At 40.9% G+C, this 18638-nt stretch overlaps 1 protein-coding gene across 1 annotated transcript in view; it reads left to right on the plus strand.

Annotated features, from left to right (window-relative positions):
- The window catches only part of JAK2 (Janus kinase 2), a 333755-nt gene that overhangs the window by 184578 nt on the left and 130539 nt on the right, over positions 1-18638 (plus strand). The gene's annotated exons all lie outside the window — the stretch shown is intronic.

The following is an 18638-nucleotide window of genomic DNA, read 5'->3' on the forward strand; positions in this document are numbered from 1 at the left end:
TTTTACGGTCCGTGCCAATCGCAGCATGCTGCAATTGTCAGCGTATTCCAGCCGAAATACGCCAATGCAAGGCTATGGGTGCGCAAAAAAAACGTATTACACATGGACCAGATGTGTGACTTGCGAGAAATACGCACTCGGTGTCCTTTAGAAAAGCCGGCAATTCAGTGCGCGATACAGTAAAATCACACTGACAGGTTTAATAAAGAAACGAAAGAATTGATATATACACATAGAATACATATACTGTGTATATGAGATAGAGATATATATATAGAGAGAGAGAGAGTTCTACATAGTAGAATAGCCGCAAAATCAATTGCTGGCTTCTGTAAAATCATTCCCAAATCTGACATGAAATGACACATGGTTTACATACAGTAAACCATTTCATTTCATGTATTTTTTTATATGTCCCTGACTAATAATTAAATTAGGGTTTGTGTGTAAAATTTGGGACGTCTAGGTGTTAAATTACGGGGTTAATTCGTTGGACAAAAATGCGTAGGCTCCCGCGGCAAAATCGCAACCAGAGAGGTAAAGCAGGTGAGTGAGGGCAGATTTTAATAGCCTTGAGAGAGCCCATTGTTTTTACCCCCCAGCTATAAAAGTCGGCCCAGAAGGTGACATTAAGCCGATTAATAATGTAGAGGTGTCAATTAGACACTTATCCATTATTAACCCTAGACTATTAAACTGTTAAAAAAACACACACAGACATTAATTAAAAATTATTTTAATGAAATAAAGACACCAAGTTTTTCACCAGATTAATTGCTCTGGTAATCCAAAAATAAACCATTGACCTGTAACAAAAATTCACCTCAGGTCAGCCAGTGACGTCAGTGAGGCTGCGCGGAGCCCCCTGGCTCACCTGAGGTGAACTGATGAGCGTGGGAAAAAATGCAGAAACTTTCCCACGCTCATTAGTTCATCTCCGGGCAGCAAGGGAGGATGCGCAGGGATGAAATAATTCATTCTTGCAATGGTTTACATGGGGCTGGCCGCATTAGCACCGGTCCCTGTGTAAACCAGTTAACCCTTTTTGATGGATTGCAGCGGGGGACCTGACTGAGCAGCGGAGAGGTAAGGATATGGTTAATTTTTTGTTTTATTTTTGTTACAGGTCGATGGTTGATTTTTGGATTACCAAAGCAATAAATCTTGTAAAAAACTAGGTGTCTTTATTTCATTGAAATAATTTTTAAATAATGTCTGTGTGTGTTTTTTAACCGTTTAAAAGTCTAGGGTTAATAATGGATAAGTGTCTGATTGACACCTCTCCATTACACAGGTCAACGAAAAAAAATTTTTTTTCTGGTGTCCAAAATATTTTAATGAATTTGGGGTATTTTTGGGGTGCTGATTCTGAATATGTCATCAGTTTTGCCAGATTGGCTCAAGTTTTTGAGATTTTTGGTATCTTATTTATAGCACTTGTTGGTAAATGCGACGCATCATCTCATTAATTTCTTTGGATTAGTACTTGAACTGAGCAGTTCTCAATATAGTTTTGTGTTAATTAGTGTTCTAAAAGTTTGTTCATAGCTTGATTTTTGCACTAACTTTATGTTGTTGTCTGTTTTCCAGTGAAAAGCATGAACTCATCATGAAGAAGTTGTCTTAACGATCCAGACTCATTCTGTTACATTTGTGGTGAATATACACTGCCAAAACATAGAAGAAACATAACAGACTTCGTAAAAAAAGTGTATTTTGCCTATTTTGGGGTTATGCTTGGGGACCAAGACAAGTTTTGGGCACCACACATAGTGTGCAAAGCATGTATCGAATTATTACGAAAATGGAGCAAAGGACAAAGAAAAAGCTTCAAATTTGGTGTTCCAATGGTGTGGAGAGAGCCAAAAAATCATCATGATGACTGTTATTTCTGTGCAGTGCAAGTGCAAGGATTCAATAAGCATAAGAAACGAAAATGGGAGTAACATGGAATCTGCAAGAAGGCCTGTCCCTCATTGTGAAGATGTGCCTGTACCTGTGTTTACCATAAATAACAGTCATCATGATGATTTTTTGGCTCTCTCCACACCATTGGAACACCAAATTTGAAGCTTTTTCTTTGTCCTTTGCTCCATTTTCGTAATAATTCGATACATGCTTTGCACACTATGTGTGGTGCCCAAAACTTGTCTTGGTCCCCAAGCATAACCCCAAAATAGGCAAAATACACTTTTTTTACGAAGTCTGTTATGTTTCTTCTATGTTTTGGCAGTGTGTATTCACCACAAATGTAACAGAATGAGTCTGGATCGTTAAGACAACTTCTTCTTGATGAGTTCATGCTTTTCACTGGAAAACAGACAACAACATAAAGTTAGTGCAAAAATCAAGCTATGAACAAACTTTTAGAACACTAATTAACACAAAACTATATTGAGAACTGCTCAGTTCAAGTACTAATCCAAAGAAATTAATGAGATGATGCGTCGCATTTACCAACAAGTGCTATAAATAAGATACCAAAAATCTCAAAAACTTGAGCCAATCTGGCAAAACTGATGACATATTCAGAATCAGCACCCCAAAAATACCCTAAATTCGATGAAATATCTTTGGCACCAAAAATGCTGTTGACCAGTGTTATTAATCGGCTTAATGTCACCTTCCAATTGCAAGATGACATTAAGCCATTAATATTAACCCATTAGCCACCGCTACAGGGCAATGGAAATAGAGAGGTTAAGTGCCAGAAAAGGCGCATCTTATAGATGCGCCTTTTCTGTGGTGTCTGGGGGCAGATTTTTGTAGCCAGGGGGGGCCAAAAACAATGGTCTCTCTCAAGGCTATTAAAATCTGCCCTCACTCACCTGCCTTACCTCTCTGCTTGCGCATTTACCGCGGGATCCCACACATTTTGTTCCAATGAATTAACCCCTTAATTTAACACCTAGGCGTCCCAAATTTTACACACAAACCCTAATTTATTAGTCAGGGACATATAAAAAATACATCAAATGTATGTAAACCATGTATCATTTCATGTCAGGTTTGGGAATGATTTTACAGAAGCCGGCAATTGAATTAGCAGCTATTCTGCTATGTAGAACTCTATGAAATGTAAATATGTGTGTGTGTATATGTATGTATGTGTATATATATATATACAGTGCCTACAAGTAGTATTCAACCCCCTGCAGATTTAGCAGGTTTACACATTCGGAATTAACTTGGCATTGTGACATTTGGACTGTAGATCAGCCTGGAAGTGTGAAATGCACTGCAGCAAAAAAGAATGTTATTTCTTTGTTTAATTTTTTTTTAAATTGTGAAAAGTTTATTCAGAGGGTCATTTATTATTCAACCCCTCAAACCACCAGAATTCTGTTTGGTTCCCCTAAAGTATTAAGAAGTATTTCAGGCACAAAGAACAATGAGCTTCACATGATTGGATTAATTATCTCTTTTTCCAGCCTTTTCTGACTATTTAAGACCCTCCCCAAACTTGTGAACAGCACTCATGCATGGTCAACATGGGAAAGACAAAGGAGCATTCCAAGGCCATCAGAGACAAGATCGTGGAGGGTCACAAGGCTGGCAAGGGGTACAAAACCCTTTCCAAGGAGTTGGGCCTACCTGTCTCCACTGTTGGAAGCATCATCCGGAAGTGGAAGGCTTATGGAACTACTGTTAGCCTTCCACGGCCTGGACAGCCTTTGAAAGTTTCCTCCCGTGCCGAGGCCAGGCTTGTCCGAAGAGTCAAGGCTAACCCAAGGACAACAAGGAAGGAGCTCCGGGAAGATCTCATGGCAGTGGGGACATTGGTTTCAGTCAATACCATAAGTAACGTACTCCACCGCAATGGTCTCCATTCCAGACGAGCCCGTAAGGTACCTTTACTTTCAAAGCGTCATGTCAAGGCTCGTCTACAGTTTGCTCATGATCACTTGGAGGACTCTGAGACAGACTGGTTCAAGGTTCTCTGGTCTGATGAGACCAAGATCGAGATCTTTGGTGCCAACCACACACGTGACGTTTGGAGACTGGATGGCACTGCATACGACCCCAAGAATACCATCCCTACAGTCAAGCATGGTGGTGGCAGCATCATGCTGTGGGGCTGTTTCTCAGCCAAGTGGCCTGGCCATCTGGTCCGCATCCATGGGAAGATGGATAGCACGGCCTACCTGGAGATTTTGGTCAAGAACCTCCGCTCCTCCATCAAGGATCTTAAGATGGGTCGTCATTTCATCTTCCAACAAGACAACGACCCAAAGCACACAGCCAACAAAACCAAGGCCTGGTTCAAGAGGCAAAAAATCAAGGTGTTGGAGTGGCCTAGTCAGTCTCCTGACCTTAACCCAATTGAAAACTTGTGGAAGGAGCTCAAGATTAAAGTCCACATGAGACACCCAAAGAACCTAGATAACTTGGAGAAGATCTGCATGGAGGAGTGGGCCAAGATAACTCCAGAGACCTGTGCCGGCCTGATCAGGTCTTATAAAAGACGATTATTAGCTGTAATTGCAAACAAGGGTTATTCCACAAAATATTAAACCTAGGGGTTGAATAATAATTGACCCACACTTTTATGTTTAAAATTTATTAAAATTTAACTGAGCAACATAACTTTTTGGTTTGTAAGATTTATGCATCTGTTAATAAATCCTGCTCTTGTGTGAAGTTTGAAGGCTCTAACTTATTTGCATCTTATCAAACCTGCTAAATCTGCAGGGGGTTGAATACTACTTGTAGGCACTGTATATACACACAGTTAGATCCATATATATTTGGACAGAGACAACATTTTTCTAATTTTGGTTCTAGACATTACCACAATGAATTTTAAACAAAACAAGTCAGATGCAGTTGAAGTTCAGACTTTCAGCTTCCATTTGAGGGTATCCACATTAAAATTGGAAGAAGGGTTTAGGAGTTTTAGCTCCTTAATATGTGTCACCTTGTTTTTAAAGGGACCAAAAGTAATTGGACAGATTAAATACGGTAATTGTAAATAAAATGTTCATTTCTAGTACTTGGTTGAAAACCCTTTAGGCTATGTGCTCACGTACCGGAACTCTCGTGGAAATTACCGCGAGAATTCCGGAATTCCATTCCGCGGGAAAATCGCATTTTAAATTCCCGCGATTTTCCTGTGGAAAAACTAGCATTTTGCAAGCGTAATTAGCTTGCAAAATGCTAGCGTTCTCCAAGCGATCTGTAGCATCGCTTGGAGAACTGATTGACAGGTTGGTCACACTCGTCAAACAGTGTTTGACAACTGTGACCAACTTTTTACTACTGAGGCCGCCTATGCGACATCAGTAGTAAAAGATAGAATGTAAAAAAAAAAATAAAAAATACTGTTATTCTTACCTTCCGACGTCCCGCGCAGCCGTTCCCAGTAATCCTTTGCGAAAATGCCCGCGATGACGTCCGTTCTCGCGGGATTGCGACGTCTCGCGGTAATTCGCGATGACGTCGCGCGAATTACCGCGAGACTTCGTGATCCCGCGAGAACGGACGCCATCTCGGGCATTTTCGCAAAGGATTACTGGGAACGGGAGCGTGGAGAGAGGCGGGAAGGCTGCGGGGGACGCCGGAAGGTAAGAATAACAATATTTTTATTTTATAATTCTATTTTTTACAAGGATATGGTACCCAAAGCCCGGAGGACAGTCTCCTCTCCTCCATACCATCCGCAAATGTTCTGCTTACTTTCCGCATGGTGTGCACAGCCACATGCGGGAAGGAAGCGGAACAATGCATTCCTATGGGTGCGGGATCGCCGCGATTCCGCAAAATAATGAGCATGCTGCGTTTTTTACCGCGAAGCGACTTTGCCGCGGTAAAAACCGCTGCATTAGCACAGCATTGCGGAATCCTATAGGAATGCATGGGATGCTTATTTTTCGCGTTTTCGCGGCAAAATCGCGCAGTTAAAACTGCCGTGGAAGCGCGAAAAAAACGCCACGTGTGAACTCAGCCTTATTGGCAATGACTGCCTGAAGTCTTGAACTCATGGACATCACCAGTCGCTGTGTTTCCTCCTTTTTGATGCTCTGCCAGGCCTTCACTGCCGTGGTTTTCAGTTGCTGTTTGTTTGTGTCTTTCTTGTCTTATTTGTTTGTGTCTTTCTGTCTGAAGTTTAGTTTTTAACAAGTGAAATGCATGCTCAATTGGGTTGAGATCAGGTGACTGACTTGGCCATTCAAGAATATTCCACTTCTTTGCTTTAATAAACTCCTGGGTTGCTTTGGCTTTATGTTTTGGGTCATTGTCCATCTGTAGTATGAAACGACGACAGTTTGGCTGCATTTGGCTGGATCTGAGCACACAGTATGGCTCTGAATACCTCAGGATTCATTTGGATTCTTCTGTCCTGTGTCACATCATCAATAAACTCTAGTGACCCAGTGCCACTGGCAGCCATGCATGCCCAAGCTATCACACTGCCTCCGCCGTGTTTTATAGATGATGTGGTATGCTTTGGATCATGAGCTATACCACGCCTTCGCCATACTTTTCTCTTTCCATCATTCTGGTAGAGGTTGATCTTGGTTTCATCTGTCCAAAGAATGTTCTTCCAGAACTGTGCTGGCTTTTTAGATGTTTTTTTTTTTTAGCAATGTCCAGTCTAGCCTTTTTATTCTTGATGCTTATGAGTGGCTTGCACCGTGTAGTGAACCCTTTGTATTTACTTTCATGCAGTCTTCTCTTTATGGTAGATTTGGATATTGATACGCCTACCTCCTGGAGAGTGTTGTTCACTTGGTTGGCTGTTGTGAAGGGGTTTTCTCTCCACCATGGAGACTATTCTGCGATCATCCACCACTGTTGTCTTCCGTGGGCGTCAGGTTTTTTTGCATTGATGAGTTCACCAGTGCTTTCTTTCTTTTTCAGGATGTACCAAACTTTAGATTTTGCCACTCCTAATGTTGTAGCAATTTCTCGGATGGGTTTTTTCTGTTTTTGCAGCTTAAGGATGGCTTGTTTCATCTGCATGGAGAGCTCCTTTGACCGCTTGTTTCCGTCACAGGAAACCTTCCAAATGCAAGCACCACACCTCAAATCAACTCCAGGCCTTTTATCTGCTTGAGAATGACATAACGAAGGGATTGCCTACACCTGTCCATGAAATAGCCTTGGATTCAACTGTCCAATTACTTTTGGTCCCTTTAAAAGCAGGGTGGCACCTGTTAAGGAGCTGAAACTCCTAAACCCTTCATCCAATTTTAATGTGGATACCCTCAAATGAAAGATGAAAGTCTGAACTTCAACTGCATCTGAATTGTTTTGTTTAAAATTCATTGTGGTAATGTCTAGAACCAAAATTAGAAAAATGTTGTCTCTGTCCAAATATATATGGACCGAACTGTGTGTATATGTATGTATGTGTGTGTGTGTATGTATATATATATATATATATATATATATATATATATTAGTGTGTGTATTCTATGTGTATATACGGTATCTATTCTTTCGATTGGGTTTTAACCTGTCATAGGGATCCATTATATGTCCATTTTGCAAGCCTGCAAGAAAATCTCGGCGTACGGATGCTTACATGAGCAAAATGCGCAACCACACTTTGATTACGGATGACATATGGATCACTATTTAGGGGACGTTTCTCCGTATTGCGCATGTAAAATACGGACCGTATTTCTCATCGGTTACTGTGACTCCAGCCAAATTCTTACAGCACTTGATTGCAAGTAGGGTAAATATACGAATGGAGTAATAGTTTGGTTACAGAATATTATTGTGAGAAGAAATTATATCCATGATATTGAAGATGGTAGGGGTTTCCGTTTAGCTTTTATTAGGTGTTTTGTAACAGAAATAATATGGAGGACAATGTGCCATAATTTCATTTGGAAGGTCCTCAGCATGGAGAAAGAGGAGAAATAAATGAGGCAATACATTAATTGAGTCTTTCTTCAGGTTATTTAGTAGGTCATTAATTTCTTTCCAAAAAGGTTCACTTTAGAGGCATGACCAGAATAGATGTATCCTATTACCTTATGGCCGCAATGCCGCAAGCATAAATCTGATAATTCTGGAAAAACTTTAGTCTAACTGGATTATAGTACCATTGGGAGAGGCTTTTAAAGTAATTCTCATGTAGAGAAGCCTTTATATTTGATTTGTAAGTGTAATCGATTACCGTATATACTCGTGTATAAGCCAAGATTTTCAGCTCATTTTTTTGGGCTGAAAGTCCCCCTCTAGGCTTATATGAGAGTCATATACCGGGGGTGGGCGGAGAGGTCAGAGACCATACTAACCTCTCCTGGCACTTCTCTGCAGCCCCTGCTGTTGTGAATTCGCTTTCTGGCCTACCTCTGGTTACTAGTGAAGGTAGTGGAGCTGTTTATATTGACAGAGGGGTCGTGAGTTCTCTTTCTAGGCTCCCTCTGGTGGTTATTGGATGTAATGGAGCTGATCTGATTAACAGAGGCTTGTCACCTGATAATGAGGAGGACGATTGGAGATCTGGAGTTTCTGACTGGATTTAAGACAGCCGACTCCCTCTATCCCTGCTGGTGATTTTTCCCTGCCTCCTGAGGTCTTAGTTTCCAGCTCAGTCCCGGCATGCTCAGCTAAGTGTTCTTTTGCTATTGTTCACTTTTGATCTGGTTTTGTCTATTTCAGTTTTGTGTAGTCAGCCAGCTTCGGTTGGGGCTGTGCTGAATCTCCATCCATAGGTTACTGCTTGTGCCAGTTTTTTTTTGTCCCTTATTAGCTTGGCCTCTTTTTTCTCTGCTTTCAGAATAATCCAGAGTGCTGATATAGCGGGCGAAGTCGTGCGACTTCAGTATTTTTCTATCAGACGTGTTGGACATTTTTTGAAGGGTTTTTTGCGTGATAGCAGACAGTGTCTTTCCTTTCCTGTCCTGTCTAGATAGTGTGGGCCTCATCATTTGCTCAGTCTATTTTCCTACCTGCGTTAGTGTTTTCATCTTGTCTCACCGACAATATATGTTTGGGGGCTATCTATTCCTTTGGGGTCTGCTCCGAGGTAGTTTAGATTTCCCCTTTCTTGCTTTAGGCTTATTTAGCTCTCCAGCTGTGTCGAGGTGTCTAGGATCATCGTAGGTACGCTCCACGGCTACTGCTAGTCGTGTGGATAGGATCAGGGGTCTGCAATCCGCTTAGTTACCAACCTCTCTGGTTTTCTGTGGCTTAGCTTGGTCTTGCTCTCCTCCTCAGTGACCCAATCATAACACCCTGCGTCTCCCTCTGCCGTCTGCTTCCTGCATTTAGCGGTCACGTGGTATCGCTCATTAAACTCATGAATATGTGCATATTCATGAGTTTAATGAGCGGTACCACGTTACCAGCTGAATGCAGGAAGCAGACAGCAGAGGGAGACGCAGGGGCTGCCGCTGCAGAGAAGACCTTGCGGCTAGGAGGGGTGAGTATGAGGGAGGGGGGGCAGAGTAATATTCACCTGTCCCCGTTCCAAGCCCTGCACCGCTGTGTCTCCGGGTCCTCCTGCTGTGACGGCAGAGGGCGCCATGACGTAGTCAGTGCGTGCCCTCTGCTGTCAATGCAGAGATCTGGGAGACACAGCGGTGCATCGAATACATGTATTGAATCGAATACAGTATTGCTAAGAACTCTAGTACTTAATTGCACTTTTGCTTTTGATTGTAGCAGGGTTTTTCTCATTTTGTCTTTTTTGTGTTTGTATGCTTTGTGGCAGATGTGAACATGCGTCGTTTATATGCTGCATGTATGCCAACTAAGGCCAAGCTCATTTTTTTTCCCATATAATTAAAGCATAAAAGTTTCAGTACTTTGAAACATTATTATTTTTGCAAATATAAAGATGCAGATTATTTTATTATGTGGGACAAATGGATTGTCGTTGGACAGGTGAGGAATATGGTGTGTTTAGTTAATTTTTACAGTGATAAATGGGAAAATAAGGTGGAGAGTGTTTATTTCAAATAAAGGACTTTATCCTTTTGTCTTTTTTACATTTGATTATGGGGTTAGTAATGAGGGCATCTTATAAAGTCCTCTCCATTACTAACCCCTGGGTTTGATGTCAGTGACCATAAAACAGCTGACATCATCCTTAACCTTATTACCCTACTTGCCACCGCAGCAGTGCAAATGGGAAGAGCGAGGCTAAGTGCCAGATTTATGGATGTGCCATTTCGGGAACGGCTGAGGGCTGATGTTCTTAGCATGGAAGGGGGGCTAATATCCCTGGCATCTTCCCAGGCTATTAATATCCACTCACAGCTGCACATTTAGCCTTTGCTGGTTAGAAATTATAGGGGAAGCCTATGCCATTTCTTTCTTTCTTTATTTTATACATGATGTACACAGCGGGTGCTGAATACAACTCCCATCATTGTCAGGGAGACCAGGTGGCAATGATGAGAGCTGCCTTCGGCACCCTGCGCCTGGGAACAGCGCACTGTTCCACTTTTTCTCAGTCGCTGGTACGTGTCACACTGATTACAGACATGTGTTATCGGTATGCATGTGTGCTGGACGTTTTGCGGCCCTTGCTGTTGTTCAAAGACGGACATGTCGGCATGTTTTGCCCACGGACACATGGTCTGTGGAAACACACTGACATGCGCAGACCCGTTCATTTGAATGGATCAGCCTGTGTAAGTGTCTCCAGTATTTGTGAAAACTGTGACCACACGTACTGGAGACAATGACGTGTGAAGGAGGCCTTATAAGGTGTGGTCCAGTTGAGGTTGCTAACAAAGTCTAGATTGTGAGTGAAAGATGCTTCATGATTCCAAACGGTTTTAGGAAAATATAAACAATTTTATTGAAATATATTAAAATTACATCAATAAACAGAGTTTCCAACTAAGCAGGCTTATATAACACGGGGTAAACCCAAAAATAAATAGTATAATAAATATCACAATTTTATACGGCTATGGAAAATTACTACCATCCTGCAAATGTCCCAATAAATTCTATTCCATTCCAATGCTGACATATGGATCACTGCAAACCAACGTACTAAGTGCTTATAGTGCTAAAGTGCTAGATAATATAAATCAGGCTCATTATTAACTACAAAAATATGTCCTGTGAGTCCATATCAGGATCCAGTGCTAGCAGTATATGCAATACTAACTGGATACTATATATATAAAAAAAACCACTGCATATAAAGTTTTTGTATTTCACTATTTGTGCATAACGAGAACCTAAACAAAATCCTATGAAAGGAGCTTGGCACCGTACTTACATCTAGCCGTATACACAAGGATTCCTCTGGCCTGCCGCCTCATCGCGCATTTCACCGCTTCTTCCTCAGGAGGCGTGGCCTTCAACAGCCCCGGTGCCAGTATTTATAGAAAATGATGTCTAATTGCACATAAGCAATCAGAAACCTGGTCACCTATAACGGCGCATGCGTAGACTCAGGACCGTCATCAATCTGGGCTTTTTCCCTTGCGCTCATGGAACACAAGCGGCCCGGTGCTGCTAGGCAACCGAAGTCGCTCACCATTCCCGTCGAGCGCTCAGAAGAAGAAAAGGCATTCAAAGAAAAGAACACGTCCCTACAGAGCAGGGCAGAGCAGTGCGCCTGCGCAGGAGCCACGACGGGCAGCAAAGAAGACGACGTCACCGTCAGAAGATGGGAGGCACCGGACCGGACCGTGACACCCATCGGACCAAAACCGGACCCGGACCGCCCCTGGGTGAGCATAATCTAACTCATTTTTCAGGTTACATCAGGGGCTTATCTACACCATTACAGAATGCTGTAGATAAGCCCCTGATATCTGTGCCGGCAGTTGATAGGCGAAAAATAGGGTGACAGATTCCCTTTAAGAATCACTCACACTGCTTTCATCTCCAAACCCAGTGAATATAGAATCATTGGGTGCAGGGAGAGGGAGCAAGAGGTTCTGGGTCCTAAGAAACCCATACATCTTTGCTTTGCAGCCAGGAAACTGACATTGCACTGAAGCGGAGACTAATATACCATCTCTAGTTACAAAGAAAATCGGCAAAAATAAATAAAATGTATTGAGATGTTAAAATTCCCCAAAAAATATCTCTTAAGGTCTTGTTGACAGTGTTCAAAAGAAATTAAAAAGAAAAATGAATATACAAAAGAATAAATAAGCTAAAAAAAACAACACTGCAAGTCTAAATTTCTGTTTCTAGCCTTGCCTCTACCGTAAAAATAATTTCTATGGAAAGGGAAAGATAATTTAAAATGTTTTAGTGGTTCTTTCTGGTCGTAAATAAAAAAGTGAAAAATAGACGTTTCCTATTTTTCTTTACGTCCACCCCACTCAGATATCTGTAAAAAATAAATAAGAGTAATATAAATCGTATTATAAAAATGAAAGAGCTTGTCCACTACTTGAGCAATGATGACCTATCATTTGGATAGGTAATCAATGTCTGATTGGTCGGGGTCCCACTTTGGTCACCTACGCCTATCAGCTGTGATGGCGCCGCCAAATCATTAGTAGGCGGATGTGACGTACCCAGCCATGGCCACTATCAGAAGACGGAGCATTACTTGCCGCTGCCGACACTGAAAACCGCTGATCTGTGGGGTGTCGGATGTCGAACTCCAACCGATCAAGTAGTGGACAAACAATTGGGCATTTCCAATTGGGCATTTCCTGCCTCTGCCGACACTGAAAACAGCTGATCTGTGGGGGTGCTGGATGTCGAACTCCAACCGATCAAGTAATGGACAACCAATTTTTAAACTTTTTAATTTTGCCCTTAAATCTGGGAGATATGTCACGCAAAATAATTAATAAATAATATCTCCTACATATCTACTTTACATCAGCACAATTTTTTATTTATTTTTTTTTCATAGGAATTTACAAGGCTTAAAAGTTGTCCAGCGATTTCTAATTTTTTACAACAAAACTTACAAAAACATTTTTTTAGTGACAACATTACATGTAAAATGAGTTTGAGGGGTCTATATGATGGAAAATACCCAAAAGGGAAACCATTCTAAAAACTGCACCCCTCAAAGTGCTCAAAACCACATTTAAGAAGGTTATTAACCCTTCAAGTGCTCCACAGGAACTTAAGCAATGTGGAAAGAAATAATGAAGATTTAGTTTTTTTTTCCAAAAAAATTTACTTTTTTTTCATTTCCACATGGGTAACAGGAGAAAATGAACCCCAAAATTTGTTGTGCAATTTCTCATGAGTTTGCCAATACCCCATATGTGGGGGAAAACCATTGTTTGGGCGGCGCACGGCAGGGTTTGGAAGGGAAGGAGCGCCATTCGACTTTTTCAATGCAAAATTGTCTGGAATCTAGAGCGGACACCATGTTGCATTTGGAGAGCCCCTGATGTGCCTAAATATTGGAAAACACCCAAAAGTGACCCATTTTGGAAGCTGGCCCCCCCAAAGAACTTATCTTGATGTGTGTTATCACCTTGAACCCCCAGATGTTTGATAGAAATTTATAAAGTCGAGCCGTGAAAATAAAAAATCACTTTTTTTTTTTCCACCAAAATTATCTTTTAGCCCCAATTTTTTTTTTTATTTTCACAGGGGTAACAGGAGAAAAGTACTTCCTGACCATGATGTCATGATGTATATACTTCAAATGTCAGGAAGGGGTTAGATGAATCCAAAGGGAGTTTGTAGCTATATTCCGCGCTGCCGCTTTAGACAAATTCCAGGAGAATGCTGTATGATTGCAGTGGTTTTATTCTACGCGTTTCAGGGGTCTCATGCCCCCTTCATCAGGAAATACCACAAATACATACAGGTATCACAGACATAAATAGGTTTGTAAGGATGCTGGATTTCAAAAAAATGAGCGCCAACAAGTCAGATGATGCAGTGTCAAAGTTCAATGACACCACATGGTTAACAGTTAACCTAAGATATATTACAAAAGAATACGTATTTTAAAAGATTTTTTGATTAAATTTTCGTTTACAAAACAGATAATAAAGTCAAATTTACGATTTAAACAAAAAAAACAAAAAAAAAAACAAAAAAAAAGGGGAAGGGGGGAGTTTATTCCTGTTTAGAGGTGGATACCTTACAAGTGGACTATCGTATGGAAACAGCAAACCGCTTTTTTTTCATTGAAAGCATTGCAATCTTAATACAAAAAGGGGAAAAAAGTAAAAACATAATTTTAATTCATTACCAATAAAAAATATATAATTTTAGTTAAATTCTAAAAAATTAAATATAAAATTATTTTTTAGTATAGAGGAAATGGGTTAAAAAATAATAAAGGATGCTAAAAGCAGCAACACACGAGAAGCTGCACAGCAGCCAGCGCTGCTCAGAATGAGAACGCAAACAGCATGGATTCATTACTTCACTAATACAAAGATCATGGGCAAATTTTAGATATAACATGAAGCACATAAAAAAGGGGGTTAATATCAGATGCAGCAACACACAGGACGCTGTGCAGGAGCCAACTACTGCTCAAAGAAAAAACGCTGGATAAAGCGGCAGAGTGAATGGGTGGCTTCATTAATAGATAAGATCGCAGGCAGCTTTAGTGTTCACCCCCTGACACATAAGTCTTTTTACTGTGAAGGAGTGGCAGTAACATTCTTGCACTGTTCACTAATCTCTATGACTAGGCAATATATGCATGGGAGCTGAGTTAAAGGAGAAATAAGATACTATTATCAGCCGGGGTCATTCTTTCATGTCAGACTAGTAGAATTAGTAGCGCTTACCCGGGCTTAATTAAAGAAGAAGAAAAAAAAAAAAAATAAAAAATAAAAAATTAAGCCCGGGTAAGCGCTACTAATTCTACTAGTCTGACATGAAAGAATGACCCCGGCTGATAATAGTATCTTATTTCTCCTTTAACTCAGCTCCCATGCATATATTGCCTAGTCATAGAGATTAGTGAACAGTGCAAGAATGTTACTGCCACTCCTTCACAGTAAAAAGACTTATGTGTCAGGGGGTGAACACTAAAGCTGCCTGCGATCTTATCTATTAATGAAGCCACCCATTCACTCTGCCGCTTTATCCAGCGTTTTTTCTTTGAGCAGTAGTTGGCTCCTGCACAGCGTCCTGTGTGTTGCTGCATCTGATATTAACCCCCTTTTTTATGTGCTTCATGTTATATCTAAAATTTGCCCATGATCTTTGTATTAGTGAAGTAATGAATCCATGCTGTTTGCGTTCTCATTCTGAGCAGCGCTGGCTGCTGTGCAGCTTCTCGTGTGTTGCTGCTTTTAGCATCCTTTATTATTTTTTAACCCATTTCCTCTATACTAAAAAATAATTTTATATTTAATTTTTTAGAATTTAACTAAAATTATATATTTTTTATTGGTAATGAATTAAAATTATGTTTTTACTTTTTTCCCCTTTTTGTATTAAGATTGCAATGCTTTCAATGAAAAAAAAGCGGTTTGCTGTTTCCATACGATAGTCCACTTGTAAGGTATCCACCTCTAAACAGGAATAAACTCCCCCCTTCCCCTTTTTTTTTTTTTTTTTTTTTTTGTTTAAATCGTAAATTTGACTTTATTATCCGTTTTGTAAACGAAAATTTAATCAAAAAATCTTTTAAAATACCTATTCTTTTGTAATATATCTTAGGTTAACTGTTAACCATGTGGTGTCATTGAACTTTGACACTGCATCATCTGACTTGTTGGCGCTCATTTTTTTGAAATCCAGCATCCTTACAAACCTATTTATGTCTGTGATACCTGTATGTATTTGTGGTATTTCCTGATGAAGGGGGCATGAGACCCCTGAAACGCGTAGAATAAAACCACTGCAATCATACAGCATTCTCCTGGAATTTGTCTAAAGCGGCAGCGCGGAATATAGCTACAAACTCCCTTTGGATTCATCATTTCTTTGGTCACTGAAGACCTGTGGATCTGCAGCAGCCGCTACCTACACACTCTTATCTCATCCTAACCAGGTGAGCATATTTCATGATATACTGTCTTTTGTAACGTGGATAAGACCCTATTGCGCTTTTTTGTCTCCCCCTTTTTTTGCAATAGGAAGGGGTTAGTACCACATATCCGATAAAAATCCAAAACTGTCTCTTGTCAGGAAGGAAGGAAGGGGGGGAGTAAATGGCTCAGTCATGTACTGGTTAAAGTATATTAAAAACCGTAGTCTGAACTGAGACTTAGCCATTTTCACAAAACTGGATTAGAATTGCAACATGCCACAGTTAGTGGGATTCAAATGGGGAAATAAAAAACAATTCTGATACAAAGCAATAAAAAGATATTGGGAATGTGTAACACTTTTTGTTTAAAAGCGCTAAAAGTGAAGTCATTTGTATGCAGAGGAGGGGGGAGAAATCCACGAACTGATGATACTTTGCAGCTCTACATTCTCAGTGACCATTTTTACAAGCTGAATTAGGGATGTAGTCATAACTGGATATCATATTTTGTATATGAATGTAAGAGCGCTCTGTTTAGAAGAAAGGAACCTTGTTCAGGCCTGTTAGTCGAGAGGTCAGCTGGATCTAGTAAATGGCACATAACAACAAGCGCTTTTCTACCAGTTCCTGTGCAAATGTGTACAAATGCAAAGTAAGGAATGCTGGCCTCTCTTCACTTCTGCGCATACTGCGTCTCTATACTCCATAATGAGGTTGTCATACACATAAATCACTGTTTTCTAGCATTTGTCTGCAATTTTGCAATTGCTTATTGCCGAGTATAAAGCATAATTGGCAGACATTCTTGATAGGATGTCTGCTCACTTTTCCTAGTTGTGTCTTGTGCAAGCACTTTGTTCTACGCTAATTCCTATGGCAACTTCCTTGATTATGTGACTTAGAAAAAAGTAAAATGTGTATTAAAAACTTCCTTCTCACCCCCCAATAGGGGTGGTCTTTTTTTTTTTTTTTTTTTGGCCTTACTCATTCTCTCCCTGGAAGTTTGAGGGTTCTGCGCAGGATCTTCGTTGTTTCCAGTTGCTGCCTTTGTGCTGTTATTCTGTTACTTGGATGGTTCTTTGGAGAACAGGGCATTTTTCTTCTTGGCCTCCCTAGTCTTGCAGGGAGTGCTGTGAGCCTTTGTTTAGCAGTCTCTAGGGCTCAGGCCTTTGTACTTGTCCAGCTTGGTTTTATTCTTGATCTTATCACCCTTCTCTATTTCTGTTAGTTGACTGACCTCCCTTCATGTCACTTTGATCTTTTTTCCAAGGGGGGCACATACTTCTGTTGTTCTTGCTGGTTGTATAGCCAAGCATTTCCATGATTGCTGAGGCAGTAGCATAGATCAGTTTATTAGTTTGAGTTATGGTGGTGGTAGGTATTGATGCAAGTGCTCTATTGGCATCTTCTAGCATACTGTCTGGTGGTGTTTCTTTGCTGAGCCTTGGCAGTCGATCTCTGGTGTATTGCTCTCTAGTTGCAGGATTGGATCAGTATTTTCAGGGGGTTGCATATGTCTTTATGTAGGGTGGATCTGCAGTGCAGTTGATCCATCTCCAGTTGTGATAATAGCTGTCTCTTTATGACATTGAAGCGTTGGGTGACTAGTTGTTTCTCAGTCAGTGGACATGCAGGTCTTGTATCCATCCAGAGTTTCCTCATATGCTTCATATATCCTCTCTCTTTTATAGTAGCATTTCATCAGATCCAGTTTCTCTTGCCTTGTCCATGTGTGATTTGTTCCAGTAGCCCATTTATCATCATCAGATTGTCCTGGTTCCTCGACATCTGACGCGGACCTTGTTAATCCGGGTGACGTCTGAGTTGGCATGACTCTGTTCGTGACACTCCTATGCTTAGAACAGAGGTACTATAATGTTAGTAGTCTGGCCCAAGGACCACTACTGGTATATTATTTCTGAGATTTGAACCCCAGTCTCCCACGTTGGTGGTTGTGCACTTTAACCACTACACTAGGCCACCTAAGGTAGGCATTATAGTGTTAGGAGCCTTGGTATCTGGAAGTTGGCGGGCTATGTAAATGCCCTGTGTCCGGTCCGATGGGCGGTGTTTCTTTTTTTCTCCACCCCAACCATGGCCCCTGTCCGCGATCTTTTCTGGAATTAGAGTTGTTCTCCTCCATAGTTTGCGCGTGTGCAAAGCATTCTTGCCTCGCGCACGTGCAGTATGCTTTGCCCAACTATGGGCAAGCCCGAAAATCATTACTGCGCATGCGCCGGTGCACTATGTCCCGGAACACAGCAAAATACTTCCGGGACATAGTGTACTGGCGCATGCAAAATGAACAGCTCACTTGTGATCTTGTGACCAGAAGCATAGCTGGGCTTCCTGCCACTGGAGCAAAAATTTCCTTTTTTATTTTTTACACCCCCCCCTTCCCATCCAAAGCTGAAAGGAGTGGTCAGAAACTAAGATTTATTTTAATTGCAAATGTCTATTTAATGTCACGATCTAATTTTTTCTAATATACTTTTGTTAAAAAAGCTCTGTCGTTCCCTCCTCCCCCTGCCAGGGAAGTTTGCACTGACTTGTTTCTTGTGCAGAGAAAATTGAGCTCCTGTTTGTACATGCAGCCATGCAGCTTAGAAGGATTAAGTTAGTTCATTATTAGTCATGTGATGTAGTAGACCTAATTGAAAAGAGAAGTATTAGCTGGGTAGAAAGGCGAAACGAGCAATTGTAAGTGCACAGTGCTGTAAACTATACTGATTGCAATATATTAAGAGGATAAACATAAGCCTGTTATATCTACATATAAGCA

The sequence above is a fragment of the Dendrobates tinctorius genome, unplaced genomic scaffold, assembly GCF_039654945.1.
Source record: "Dendrobates tinctorius isolate UK_male_01 unplaced genomic scaffold, ASM3965494v1 ptg000128l, whole genome shotgun sequence".
Classification (NCBI taxonomy): Eukaryota; Metazoa; Chordata; class Amphibia; order Anura; family Dendrobatidae; genus Dendrobates; species Dendrobates tinctorius.